Genomic DNA, 14,995 nt, shown 5'->3' on the forward strand with positions numbered 1-14,995 from the left:
AAGACTGAAATTGCATAATAAATATGACCAGTTACAGGGTAACCAAAATAACACAAAATTAGAGAAAGAGGAGGAGGAAGGAGACAGAATGAGAGACAACAGCAAAAGATAGATGGGAAGGACTGCTATTCCTAAGCATTTCCCCCTTTTCCCAAAGTAGATCTCATTTTTAAGTCTTGTCCTCACATATGCAACCATTTAACATGTCCACTGGCTCTCTCTCTCTTCTGTTACAGCTCTCCTCCCTGCAGTCTCAGCTTCAGTCCTACGTGCTTCTCTGCTCTTGTATATGCCATTTACTCTGCCTCAGGGTCTTTGCCAAAACCGATTCTTCTGCCTAGAACAAATTTTCCATTCAATCCTTCATTTCATTTAGATTCCTGCTCCTATTGGAAAGGACTTCCCTGATCTAAAAAGATCTGAAACAGTACACACATTTATCTCTTCCAACTTTTCCTGCTTTGATTTCTCCTTAGTCCTTTTTGACATACAGAATATTATCTGTATATCCTTTAACTGTTTATTGTCTTTATCTCTCCACCTTCCAATAGGATAAAAGTACTGTTAATAAAATGGATTTTGTCCGTTTGTGTCACTATCTTAGTGCAGTCTAGAGCAGTGCCAGACACAAAGAGGGCACTCAGCAAATACTGGTTGAATTAATGACACTAATTCTAGCTTTCCTACTATTGTAAAATTGGATTTTATATAACACAAATTACATCTCATTTCACATCTTCATTTTCCTCCAACACCAACCTAACATTGCTTAAAATACTTTAATCAGATCCCTATGCTTTCAGACTATCATCCACATCCCCCTTATGAATTGAACTCCATTTAATTTTCCAGTCTTATTTTTCACCATCTCTTTTCACATTCTAAATTCTACTCATACTAAACTCTTTACAGATCTAAAATGTAGTATGCTCCCTTCAATTTCTAAGTCCAAGTTTGTTTTTTTCTGCCTAGAGTACCCTATCTACCCCATTTACCCTGGCTGGCTCTTAATTGTCCATTTAGGGTTAGATACCCTTCATAATTGCTCTCACAGTCACTCTTCTGTGCTTTGCTTTCACATACCATTTTCACACTATTTTTAAAAATAATAATGGTCTCCTGATTTATCTGCTTAACCTCCCTCATCATGTAAATCTCTATAGGGACTGCAAAATGTCTCTTTGCACTTATTCAACATAGTACCTGGACTCAGTCAACACTTAATAAATATTGGCTAATAGAAATATATCATAAATTTGTATTTAAAACTAAAGTATTCTGGGACACCTGGGTTGCTCAGTGGTTGGGCGTCTGCCTTGGGCTCAGGGTGTGATCCCAGAGTCGTGGAATTGAGCTCCGCATCAGGCTCCATGCATGGAGCCTGCTTCTCCCCCTGCCTGTGTCTCTGCCTCTTTCTCTCTGTGTCTCTCGTGAATAAATAAATAAAAATCTTAAAAAAAAAAAGTATTCTGGTTTTTGAGATTTGAGAACTTGCTGAAGCATAACCTGAGAATACTGGAGACATACTATGATACTGCATAGACTTACTAAGATCACAAATCTCTACATTAGAACCTTTATTTACAATAAACTACATAAACAAATATTTGTTATATGTAATTTCAAATATACAGCTGAGATATTTTAAACTTGGTAAAGCACTCGGATAAGTAAATATTATGTAATTGGGAAGGGCTAGGCATGACTCATTTTTTTTTTTTCAAAATGCAATCTTGGTTAATACTTCAAGATTTGCCTATAAACTGAACTTCCTTGCCTGTAACTGACTTTGAACCTTTAAAAACCAAAATATTAAATCACATATCTTGAACTTTATAGCATAAATAATACAAATTTAAGATGTGAACTTAGAGATTCCACTACAACAATACCCCTCAATCAGCCCCCCTCTCTCCATCAGCTGGGTGAGCATTTGGGTGTCCATTTTCCCACATGGTGATGGATTTGCACTTTGCTTCATCAGGTCTCCCTTGGGCCAAGAACACATTTTAGACATAATTATGGGAGCAGTCTGTGGCAGTGGAAAACCAAAGTTAACTGAACCACATGGAAATAAAACCCATGTCACTGGTGTCATTACCAGTACACTCTAACCAACAGAGTTAACCTCAATGTAAATACCAGGCAAAAATAGCACAACACTCTGTCCTCTGGAGAAATCAGTCCCTTTGGAAAGAATGCAATAAGGAGGAAACACCTGGACTCATATTTTTTGGACCAAAAGAGGACACAAGTAGTGATTTTTTGGAAGATTTAATTTATTTATTTGAGAGAGTGAGAGAAAGAGCACATGCACGAACAGTGGGGAGCAGTGGGGCAGAGGGAGAAGTAGACTCCTCACTGAGCAGGGAGCCCAATGTGGGGCTCAATCCCAGGACCCCAGGATCATTACCTGAGCCGAAGGCAGATGATTAACTAACTAAGCCACCCAGGAGCCCCTTGATTTTTTTTGTTTGTTTGTTTAAGTTAACATGTAAAAAAAAAAAAAAAAAAAAAAGCAAAACAGCTGAAAAAAAGTTTATAGTGAAAAGTTTCATGATCTATGCAAAGAAAGAAAAAGGACCGAAGAAGGTATAAGTGAAGGTAAAATAAAAACTTTTATTTTTTCACTCTTAACCTACCAGATAACAGTCTGTTCAAAATGATAATAGCAACAAATATTAAATTATGTATGCTTATGTATGTATCTTATATACACATGTATGTGTATATACATGTACATATATCTCCATTTACATAGGCTTATATATAACTGAAATAAGTAATAATAATGATATAAAAGATGAGAAGGAGAAAAATTAGGATTATTTTGTAATTATAAGGTACTTAGACTACCAGTGAGGTGGTATAGTGTTATCTGAAAGTGGACTTGTTGGTACACCTGGGTGGCTCAGCGGTTGAGTGTCTGCCTTTGGCTCAGGGCATGATCCTGGAGTCCCAGGATCAAGTCCCACATCGGGCTCCCTGCATGGAGCCTGCTTCTCCCTCTGCTTATGTCTCCTGCCCCCCTCTCTCTGTGTCTCTCATGAGTAAATAAATAAAATCTTTTTTAAAAAACATGAAAGTGGACTTGTATTAGTTGTAAATATATATTATAAACTCTAGGGCAAACACTACAAAAAGAAAAGAAGAAAAAGTGTAACTAATATACTAAGAAAGAAAAAATGGAATCATATAAAATATTAACAACCACAAAGGCAGAAAACTAGGAACAAAGAACAGGAGCAACAAATAGAAAACAGTAACAAATACGGTAGGTATTAATCCAATTATATCAAAATCACTTTGAATGTCAATTGTCTAAATGTATGCAGAGGTTTTTAGAGCACATCAAAAACATTGTGACTCCCAACTATGTTATTTACAAGGAATCTAAGTATAAAGACGTATATAGATTCCAAGTAAATGGATGGACAAAAATAAACCATTCTAATAGTAATCAAAGATACAGGAATAGCTATATTAATTTCAAACAGAGCAGACTTCAAAGCAAGGAAAGTTATTAGGAATAAAGAAAGGCATTATATAATGATGAAGGGATCAATTTTCCAAGAAGATATAACAATCATTAACATGTATATACCTAACAACAAAGCATCAGCCTATATGAGGCAAAACTGATAGACCTACAAAGATAAATAGATGATGCATCCACTATAATAGGTGGAGACTTCAAAAAACCTCTATCAAAAATAGATCCAGCAGGTAGAAAATCAGTAAGGATGTAGTTGAACTCAACACCATCAATGAACTAGATATAACTGACATCTATTGACTACATCTAACAACAGCAGAACACATAATCTTCTCAAGCTAACACAGAACATGCACCAAGATGGACCACATTCTAGGCCATAAAAGATACCTTAACAAGTTTAAAAGAATGGAACATACAGTATCTGCTCTCAGACCACAATGGAATTAAACTAGAAATAGATAATGGAAAGATAAGTTGAAAATACCCTATATGTAGGTATAAAACAACACACTTATAAATAACACACAGGTCAAAGGAAAAGTATCAAGAGAAATTAAGAAATATTTTGAACCAAGTGAAAAAAGAAACACCACTTATCAAAATTTCTGGGATGCTGTGAAAGCATTGCTTACAGGAAAATTTACAGTATTGAATGCCTGTATTAGGAAAGAAGAAATATAAAAAAATCAATAATCTAACTTTCCACCTTAGAAATCTAGAAGAAAAAAAGGCAAATTAAATCCAAAGTAAACCTAAGAAAAGAAATAATAAGAAACAGAGCAGATATCAATGAAATTGAAAACAGGGAATCAATAGAGAAAATCAATGAAACCAAAAGCTGGTTCTCAATAAAGTTTAATAAAACTGATAAATCTGTAGCCAGGAAAAGAAAAAAAGGGAGGGCACAAATTATTAATATGAAACTGAAAGAAGGGGTATCACTACAGATCCCATGGAAATAAAAATAATAATAAAGAAATACCATGAATAGCTCCATGCCCACAAATTTGAGAACCTAGATGAAATAGACCAATTCCTTAAAAGATACAATCTTCCCAAACTCACACAAGAGTGAACAGACAATATGAATAAGTCTACATCTATTAAAGAAATTGAATCAATAATGAATACCCTCTTCTCCTGGCAAAAACAAAAAAACAAAAAAACCAGAAAGTATCAGGCCCAGATGAGTTCACAAGTGAACTTAATTCTAAGAAAGAAATTATACCAACATTCTAAAACCATCTTCAGTGGATAAAAGCAAAGGGAGTACTTTCTAGCTCATAATATGAGACCAGAATTAACATAATGTGCAGGATAGGCAAATATAGTACAAGAAAACTACAGACCAATATTTCATATGAACATAGATGCAAAAACTCCCAACAAAATATTCAGAAAATGAATCCAACAATATCTAAAACTAATTATATGTCACAACCAAGTGGGATTCATACCAGGTATGTGTGACTAGTGTAGCATTTAAAAATCAACTATTGTGGGATACCTGGGTGGCTCAGTGGTTGAGTGTCTGCCTTTGACTCAGGGCATAATCCCAGAGTCCTGGGAACAAGTCCCACATCAGGCTCCCCAAAGGGAGCCTGCTTCTCCCTCTGCCTATGTCTCTGCCTCTCTGTGTCTCTCATGAATAAATAAAATCTTTAAAAAAATAAAAATAAAAATCAACTAATGTAAGCTATTCCATCAACAGATTAAAAAGAATCACATGATTACACCAATAGATTAAAAAAGCACGTGACAAAATCCAATACCTCTTCATGATAAAACTCTCAGTAAACTAGGAATAGAGGGGAACTTTCTCAATTTGACACACAAAAAAATTATAGCTAATATCATACTTAAAGGCGAGAAACATGAAGCTTCCTTCCTATTCAGGATGTCCCTTCTCACCATTCCTTTTCAACATCATTCTGGATCCTTGCTAATGCAAAAATGCTAGAAAAAGAAATAAAAGGTATGCAGATTGAGAAAGAAGGAACAAAACTATCTGTTCACAGATGACATGATTGTATACATAGAAAATCTGAAAGAACAGACAAGAAAAACAAAAACAAAAACTACTTTCTGGAACAAGTAACTATAGGTAAGGTTGCAGGATACAAGGTTATTACACAGAAGTCAGTGACTTTCTATATACTAGTAATGAATAAGTAGAATTTGAAATTTAAAACATAATACTATTTACATTAGCATCCTTAAAATGAAATACTTAGGTATAAATCTAATGAAAGATGTACAAAATCTATTTGAAGAAAATGACAAAACCCTGATGAACAAAATCAAAGAAAAACTAGATAAATGGAGAAATATTCCATGTTCACAGATAGGAAGACTCAAATTATCAAGATGTCAGTTCTTCCCAACTTGATCTGTAGATTCAGTGAAATCCCAATCAAAATCACAGCATTAAGATTTATTTTACGGATTTTGACAAACTTATTGTAAAGTTTCTATGAAGAAGCAAAAGGTCCAGAATAGCCAACACAATAATAAAGTAGAAGTACAAAGTAGGAAGACTGATGCTACCTGACTTTGAGACTCAACTACAGAGCTACCACACTGTAATCAGTGTGGTATTGGTACAAGAACAGATCAATAAAATATTAAATTGAGAAATAACCCACATAAATATAGTCAATTTATCTTTGACAAAGGAGCAAAGACAATAAAATGGAACAAAGATAGTCTCCTCAGCAATAGTGCTAAAATAACTGGGTTTCCATATGCAAAAAAAAAAAAAAAAAGTGAATCTAGACACAGACCTTACATCCTTCACAAAAGTTAACTCAAAATGGATCACAGCCCTATATGCAAAATGCAAAACTATGAAATCCCTAGAAGATAACATAGGAGAAAATCTAGATGGCTCTTGGTCTGGTGATGGTTTTTTAGATACAACACCAAAGACAGGACCCATGAAATAAGTAATTGATAAGATGGACTTCATTAAAGTTAAAAACTACTTCTCTGTGACAGACAACATCAAGATTATGAGAAGACAAGCGACAGATTGGGAGAAAATATCTGCAAAAGACACATCTGATAGATGACAGCTACCCAAATTATACAAAGAACTCTTAAAACTCATTATGAGAAAACAAACATGATTCAGAAATGGGCCAATGACCTTAACAGATAGCTCACCACAGAAGATATAGAGCATATGGACAGATGATTCATATAATATACCATCAAGGAAATACAAATTAAAACAATAATGATATTCCACTACGTACATATTGGAACGACCAAGGTCTGGAACACTGGACAGAAAATGCTGGACAGGATGTAGAGCAATAGGAATGGTAATGAAGTGCTGGTGGGAATGCAAAATGGTACTGCAACTTTTGACGACAGTTTGACAGTTTCTTACAAAACTAAACATACTCTTGCCATACAATTCAGTAATAGCACTCCTTGGTATTGACCCAAAGGAGCTGAGAACTTATGCCCACACGAAAGTATGTACATGGATGTTTACAGTAGCTCTATTCATTACTGCCAAAACTTCGAAGCAACCAAGATTCCCTTCAGCAAGGTGAAATGGATAAACCATGGTACTGTCCAGACAATAGAATATTACTCTGCATTAAAAAGAAATGAGGTATGAAGCCACAGAAACACACGAGAGAATCCTAGATGCATTCACAAAAGTGAAAAAGTGCCAATCTGGAAAGCTTCCTTACCATATCATTCCAACTATATGAACAACATTCTGGAAAAGGCAAAACTATGGAGACAGTAAAAAGATCTGTGGCGCCAGCAGACTGGGGGTGGAGATGAAAAAAAAGGGGATGAAAAAAAAGGGCAGAACACAGAGGACTTTTAGCACAGTGAAAACACTCTGTATGGTATTACAGTTGATACCTGTTATTATTATACGTTTGTCCAAATTTACAGAATGTGCACTTCATAGACAGAACCCTAACATAAACTATGGACTTTGGGTGATTATGTGTGTCAATGTAGGCTCATCAAATATAACAAACATAGGACTTTGGTAGAGGAGGTTGATAATGCAGGAGGCTTGGGTGGGGATAGATGGGATACTGGAAATCCCTGTAGCTTCCCATCACTTTTGCTGTGAATCTAAAACTACCCTAATTTTTTCTTTCAAAAGTAACCTTCATTCCCCAATACTCAAATATTGATTCTTCATCTCTTAGGTAACCACATATCAACTTCTATTACTGCTTTCTAAATTTCATCTCCAGCTCATTGTATTGGCATGTGCATATGTGATGTGGTGTGTGTAATGGGCACAGTCCTCTTCCTTTTTTTTTTTTTTTTTAAACAATGTTGCAAGTTATATACCTGTTGGTTTGGTTTTTTTTAACGCTTAAATCGTTTTGATCCATCTGGCATTATCTCTTTTCTTTTTTTTTTTGACATAAATGGCTAGTTGACTTAAGACCATTTATAAAATCACCAAAATTTTACCCACTTGTTTGAAATGCAAATGTATTGGGAACTAAATTCTGTATGTATTTGAGCATATGTCCAGGAATAATACTGTTCTTAATATCTGTTTGCATTAGTTATTTGCAACTACCATTAATTTAATGTTGCTTTATGTCTTAATAACTCAGAAGAGGTGTAAGAATCTAACAACATAGAATGGTAGATATGGCATTATGATATGAATGCTCGAAACTATAATTTATGGGGTACTTTCATCAATTCTGAATCTCAAATATTTACATAAAATAGGGATAAAATCTTTGGTTTAACAATCAAGTAAAAAGTATGAACACATTATTGTTACATGAATGAGGAAACACATATTTTTACTCATTCCTAGGGGAGTGGAAATTGGTATAACCCTGCAGAAAGAAATTATACAAACACTACCAGAATGATCAATCCACATACTCTTTGACTTAACAATTCTATTTCTGGGAATTTATTCCACAGCCATACTTTTACTTGTGCAAATGACATATATATGTTTTTATTCACTGCAGCATTGCAGCAAAAACTGAGAATATATTAAATTCATATCGGCAGGGAAACTTGTTAAATAAAGTATGGTATATTCACCCAATGGAATTTCTACACAGTTGTTACAAAGAATGGAGTTCATCATACATTAGTATGGAAAGATCTCAAAAGCATATTAAGTGAAAAGCATGATGTGGAACAGTCTATAGGATGTTGCCAATTGGGTAAAAATTAATAGAAAAATATGATGTATTTTATTTGCTCTTATTTGCAATAATTATTCCTGGCAGAATATATAACAAAATAGGGGTGTGAAAATGTGTGGCAAAGGAACAGAACTAACAGTAAGATTTTTAAATAAATCTTCTAATGTACCATTTTAGTTTTAAACCTTGGAATCAATGGTAAACAAAGTATTTAATGAAAATCTATTTTGTTACAAGAATCACAAGAAATTCTCCCTTTCGTTATTAAATCTATTCAATGCATGTTTATTAAATATTAAAAGCCTAAAGAGAAAATATTAATAGAACTTTACACTGCCATGCATTATTGAGGAAAAAAAAAGAGAATTAGATACTGGTATTAAGTAACAAACAAGCAAAAAAAAGTAATTAATTTTTATCTAAAGTAAATTTTAGGAATGAGAAAGTTGTTTATGAATTATGGCCATGTAAATCAACAGAGAAATCTAGTGAAAAGTGTCTCAATAAAATATGTGGATAATTCAATTTAACACTAATGTCATAGAATCTTAGATTATGGTTCTTTTAAAATATAAACATTTTGACAAAATTAAAGCTTAAATTTCAAGTATTCCTCAAAGTTAAAAGATAAAATATGAAGCATTTTAAATATAATAAAAATCAGTAAATAATGCTCTTAAAAACTCAGGTATAAGAGTACCTGCTAACCTAATGGCTACAATCTTGCTGTTTTATGTGGTATAAGCCTATACCACAAAAACAGAGTCTCACTTTTAACTATTCTTTAAATAATGATAAGCATTTCTTGTCCAATATACTTGATTTCAGGGTTGTTTTACTGGCTTCTATGAAATTATATTATGTTAAATAAATAAATTATGTTAAATAATCTAAAATATCTCAAAATGACTTGGTGAAAGAAGTCAAAGAGTAAACAAAGAAAATATAGAGCTATGTACACATATACACTGAAAGAATGAAAAGGAATGCTAAATCTAAGATTAGGAAGAGCATGGACAAAGAGAATAATCATTAATTTGATCAATGTGCTTCTCGTGTTATATATAGTGGCCTTGGTTATTACCACATTAGATCATACTAGATTAGGACATCATGATTCTTATCTACTTAAAAAAGTACCAAGAATTTTCATTTGAGATTTACTCAGAATTCAAATTTCAAAAATATCAAAGGATAATCATATTCTTTGAGAGTCTGTGAATTGTTTAATAATGCTGTATCTTGGAAACTGAAAGCAAAATGGTGTATCAAAATACTAGTAATCAAAACTAGCCTGAAGAGGAAAAATGGACCTAGTAAAATGTAGATACCTTCATAATAGTGAAGGTATAGTGAAAATTAAAGTAGCACATCCAGAGTTACGGTTGACAACACTGAATTCAACTGAAATTAGGAAAGCTTAATAGATCCAATTACATTTTGAAAGTAATTTCTAAAATTCTTAAACATCAGACAAACCAGAAATGCTGTCTTAAAGGCTTAGAAGTAAAAATAACTGCTAGGTAATGATGGCTATGATCTTACAGTTATATGTAACACAAACTACGTACAGAAACTGCCATTTGCTTCAAAACTATTCTGAAACAATAAAAAGGCACCTTTAAAAATATTTTCCAAAATTGTTATCCAAATGACCCTTTATAAGAGATGATCTGTCTCACTTTCTATGTATGTATGTGTGTATATGCATGTATGTAATATGTAACATATTTCTAAATACAAATTCTAAATGACCTCATTATATTTTGATTAAAAACCACTGTTTACATAAATTGTTTACATAAAAAGCTAATCTCATTTAATAAAGAAAAATTGATTATAGAAAATATTTTATACATAAATTTCCATAATAAAATAATCTCTTTCATATTTAACAAGATAAAGTTTCTAAATAATAGTGGGAAGGAGTTATAAAGAGAAAGAGATATAAGAATGAGTAAGATATATAAAATACAAATAAAATGGGAAGGAAAAAATTGATGTGGTTAAAAAAAGGATAAGAAAAAAGGGCAGGGGATCCCTGGGTGGCTCAGCGGTTTAGCGCCTGCCTTTGGCCCAGGGTGAAATCCTGGAGTCCCAGGATCGAGTCCTACGCTGGGCTCCTTGCATGGAGCCTGCTTCTCTTTCTGCCTGTGTCTCTGCCTCTCTCTCTCTCTCTCTCTCTCTCTCTCTCTCACATGAATAAATAAAATCTTTAAAAAAAAAAAAAGAGGACAAGTAACAAAATGACTTACTCGGAAATAATATAGTTTATTCTATATAATTATAGTACCATTACATCACCTCCTATATTTGCTGAAGCCAATGGATACCTTTCTATTTCTACCTTATTTAGGATCTTTGCAACATCTGACACTACTGATCACATGCCCATCCTGGCTGATATAACACTGCTCTCCAGGAGTCTCTCCTATCCTTTTGTCACACACTCTCAGTATCTTTTGAGAATTCCCTTTGCCATGGTTAAGCCTTATTATTACTATTTAATCGTTCTGTCTTTAAGCTCTTCAGGGTAACATCCAGGGTCCCTGCAGATTGTGTTCAATATAAGTAGCCTAATTTCAGCTCTCATGACCCACCTCCAACCATACAAGCACCCCATCCCATTCAGGTAGGCTGCTCCATGAGATACTGTTTTCATAATGCTGCTCCTTCTCTTCTGAATGCCTTTCTTTGCATGAATAACTACTACCTAACCTTTAAAACTTTGGTATAGTGTCATCTCTTCTAAGAATTTTCTCATAAATTCCTAGTATAGGTGACTTTTCTCTGTGCTTTCACAGAAATCTGCTCATGTAATAGCGTTAATCACTGCTTAAAAATCACTAATTTACATGTCTGCTTTCCTACTAGACTATAAAATACCTTGAGGTCAGACCACATCTTTTTTTAACTTTTTTACTAAGAAGTATAAAGTACACAAAGAAAAGGTTATCAAATGGACAGTTCAATGAATTATCACCAAGTGTGCACCTGTGTAACTAATCCCAAAAAGATCAAAAGATCATATATCTTACTTGAATTTGCATCCTCAGTGAGTAGTGAATAATAAACAATAAATATATGATAAGTAGTAATAAATGACATTAATTAGTTTTGGAGTAAATTTGCATAAAATTTGCAAGAAATCGTCCCAGTACTATGATCCAAAAATCAGATTTTAGATACAAAGATTAAATACCACTTATAATGCGGAACGTCTATAGTCACATAAACTAGCAATAGCATAGAACTACAATTTGCAATTCAACAATATGAGGTCAAATAATAACCTTGCCAGGAAACTAAAAATGTAGAAAGCTTGGCATCAAAATCCAAGGGATAATCAGGGTCCAAGGGATGATCAGGATCCATCAAATACTGTTCTTTTTCAGCATTCGCTATTCTGGGTTAACCAGTTATAGGGCATAGCCTTAGAAGATCTCTACTAGTAAAACCCAGAGATATGCAATCAGCCAACAGCTAAACAACCTGGCTTCTTAGCAGTGAACATGTGAAAAGGACTGATGAAAATGGAATAGCTAGCCATTGGCCTCATGGTGAGTAGATGTGGGAAACTGTGAGAAAAGTGGCCAGGAGAAATGTTTTTGGGACATGAAAGCACAACTCCAAGCGTCAGTTGCTTAGAAATGACAGCAGCAGACAGGCCCATTGGTGTACAGGACTGAGACAGATTATCTCAATGTATATAAGAACACTCTGCAGCACAAGCTTAGATACAGAAAACCTACATAGTTGACCTCTGAATGACAAGAGGGTTAGGGGCAGTGATCCCTGAACAGTCAAAAATCCACGTATAAGTGGACCCACGTTGTTCAAGGGTCACTGACTGTGTAAGCACCAGCAGCAACTGCTAACCAATGGGTCTGACTACAAATGAACTTCACTTAGAGTGGGTCTCCTGTGGCCTGCTAAACTTTACTCTTGCTGATGAGAACAGCATAGGAGCTAGACTCCAATAATTCTTAACGCAACTAAAAAATTCACATCAATTTCCGTATTCCATTTTTACTTCCCTGATAGTTCATCCAGTGAGAGCTATAATATAAAGGAAAGATGCTTAATAGGAATCATCATGGTGACAATGACAATAAGAATAGCTGAAATTTATGAATGCTTACTCATGCTCCAGACATTGCACTAAAGGTATCCTTGCATTTTCTCATTTAATCCTCACCTAATTGTGTAAAGACTGTTATTTTCCCTATTTTATAGAGGATAAAACAGGATGGGAGATAAACTCACCTTCATGACTGGGAATTAGCAAAGCTGGACGTCTAATCCAAGATGGACTTAGAATTTGTACATTTGTCTCTTATGCTAAATTACCCAAGTTCAATGATCCGTTTCTGTGATATAATAAGTATTTTAACAATCAAGTGCTTACATTTCCAGTCATGATGACCAATGCTAACGAGATTCTTAAGAAGCAAAGAGCAGGAAAATCATGTAAGATGACCAAGTTTACTTTAGTTCTCCTGACATCAGTCATGAATGTTTCAAATTCGTATCATTATATGTCACAAAATACTAGATGGAGTCTCACTGAGGAAAGAGCACAAAGTAAGATTGAATCATTAAGAGTTAACTGTCTATAGTTTGAAAAACTAAATTATTATGTATTACTTGTATTGAATTAGAATATCAGAGCTACAAAAACATTTAAACATGGTGTAGTTTAAAAACAAACAAGAGTAAACTGAAAGTCAGGAAGAATGGGTGACATAATAAATGGCCCTATTTCCCTAGTCAATAAAACAAAGATTATTTTGTTTCAGACTTCTTAGTTCAATGATTCTGTTAATCACAGGGCTGGATATTACTCTGTCCCCTAAACAAAAACTTCCAATCGTTGGGCTGGTAATTTTCCAATAAAAAACCTATATTATAACCACAGTAAAATAAATTTTGAGCTAAGTAAGCCTACCTACTTATCATGGATGCTTTGGTAGAAAGTAGACTTAGGTTCAAATTCAACTCTAATTCAGTCAGGCAAAATATTTATTTATGTGAGCACCATGTCTTAAAAACCACAAAAAGGTGGGGTGACTGGTAGGAATGACTTGTAGGATTGTTATAAGCATTAAATAGGAAATCGGTGAAAGGGTTTAGCATGACACACACAAACTATATTTGTTCAAAATGCTGTTTTTCCTTCTTTAGAGCAAGTGTGGTGTATAGGTTAGAGCATCAGGTCTCTATTTGGGCTGCATGGGTTCAGATCCCACTTCAGCTAATAGCCAGGTGATTTGGGCCAGATACCTACACTCCTCATGCTTTCACTTTCTCATCTGTAAAATGGGAATGGACTATTTCTAAGGATTTAATTAGATGATACATATAAAGCATTTAACTTACAACTAAGACATATTAAGTGTTTTTGAGAGCAATTATCTTGATTCCATTTTGTAAAATGCAAGACCTTTAAGTATTCAACACTCCTATTTTTATTATTTATTCCCATATCTTTTGTGTGCGTGTGAAGATTTAAAGAAGCTGTGATCATCAGGTAATTGTATAAAGAAAATTAGGGCCACACATCTATTCTCAGTATCCAAATTTCAAACAATCACTATATGTATCTACTATTCAAGATAATATCAGTAATAAACATGAACAATTTAGCTAAGTCTTCTAGCAATAAGATGACTTGAGTTATGCTACAAGTCTTCTTGCTGCACATATCTTGAAATTCTACATAAAACACAGTTGAGTTCATAAGAAAAAAGAGATGTCCCTGAATGCACAAAGAGTAAAATGACAACCTGTGATGGACAAATTGTTGTTGCAGCAGACCTTGCAGTGGATTGGGGATTGGTCTACCAACCTGAGGAGAGGCTCTAACAGCTTGAGTTTCAGATTGTAATGCCCATTGACTGACAGGAAATAAGGTCTTGAGGCCTGCGTAAATGAGAAAGCAAGCTGGAACCTAGATTCTTACATGAAGTTGGAATCCTCTTTAAGGTTGTACTTCCCAAACTTTAGCATTCATAAGAATCACCTAGAGGGCTGATTAAACCTAGACTGCTCAATCTGCTTCCAGAGTGTCTGACTCAGCAGGTCTGGGAATCTGCATCTCTAACAAGCTCCCAGGTAATGTTGATGCTGCTGGTCCTTCACAGACCAAACTGAATAACTCTGTTCTATGGGCTGTACCATTAGGAAAAGGATCCTTAATATGATCTTTCCTGGGGCACCAGGGTGGCTCAATTGGTTAAGTGTGGGACTCTTGACTTGGGCTCAGGACAGTCTCAGGGTCGTGAGACCAGGCTGTGTGACCAGCTCCATGCTAGGTGTGGAGTCTGTT

At 34.4% G+C, this 14,995-nt stretch overlaps 1 protein-coding gene across 21 annotated transcripts in view; it reads right to left on the reverse strand.

Moving 5' to 3' along the window:
• The window catches only part of CEP128 (centrosomal protein 128), a 394,735-nt gene that overhangs the window by 92,875 nt on the left and 286,865 nt on the right, over positions 1-14,995 (reverse strand). The window contains exon 21 of one of the 21 annotated variants that reach the window (XR_013386593.1): positions 13,076-13,233. The exons of 19 other annotated variants lie outside the window; for them this stretch is intronic. The gene's annotated coding sequence lies outside the window, so the exon portion shown is untranslated. Of the gene's footprint in view, positions 1-13,075; positions 13,234-14,995 lie in introns of those variants that run through there. One more of the 21 variants, XR_013386594.1, reaches the window with a different exon arrangement.

Source organism: Canis aureus, chromosome 9 (genome assembly GCF_053574225.1).
Source record: "Canis aureus isolate CA01 chromosome 9, VMU_Caureus_v.1.0, whole genome shotgun sequence".
NCBI lineage: Eukaryota > Metazoa > Chordata > Mammalia > Carnivora > Canidae > Canis > Canis aureus.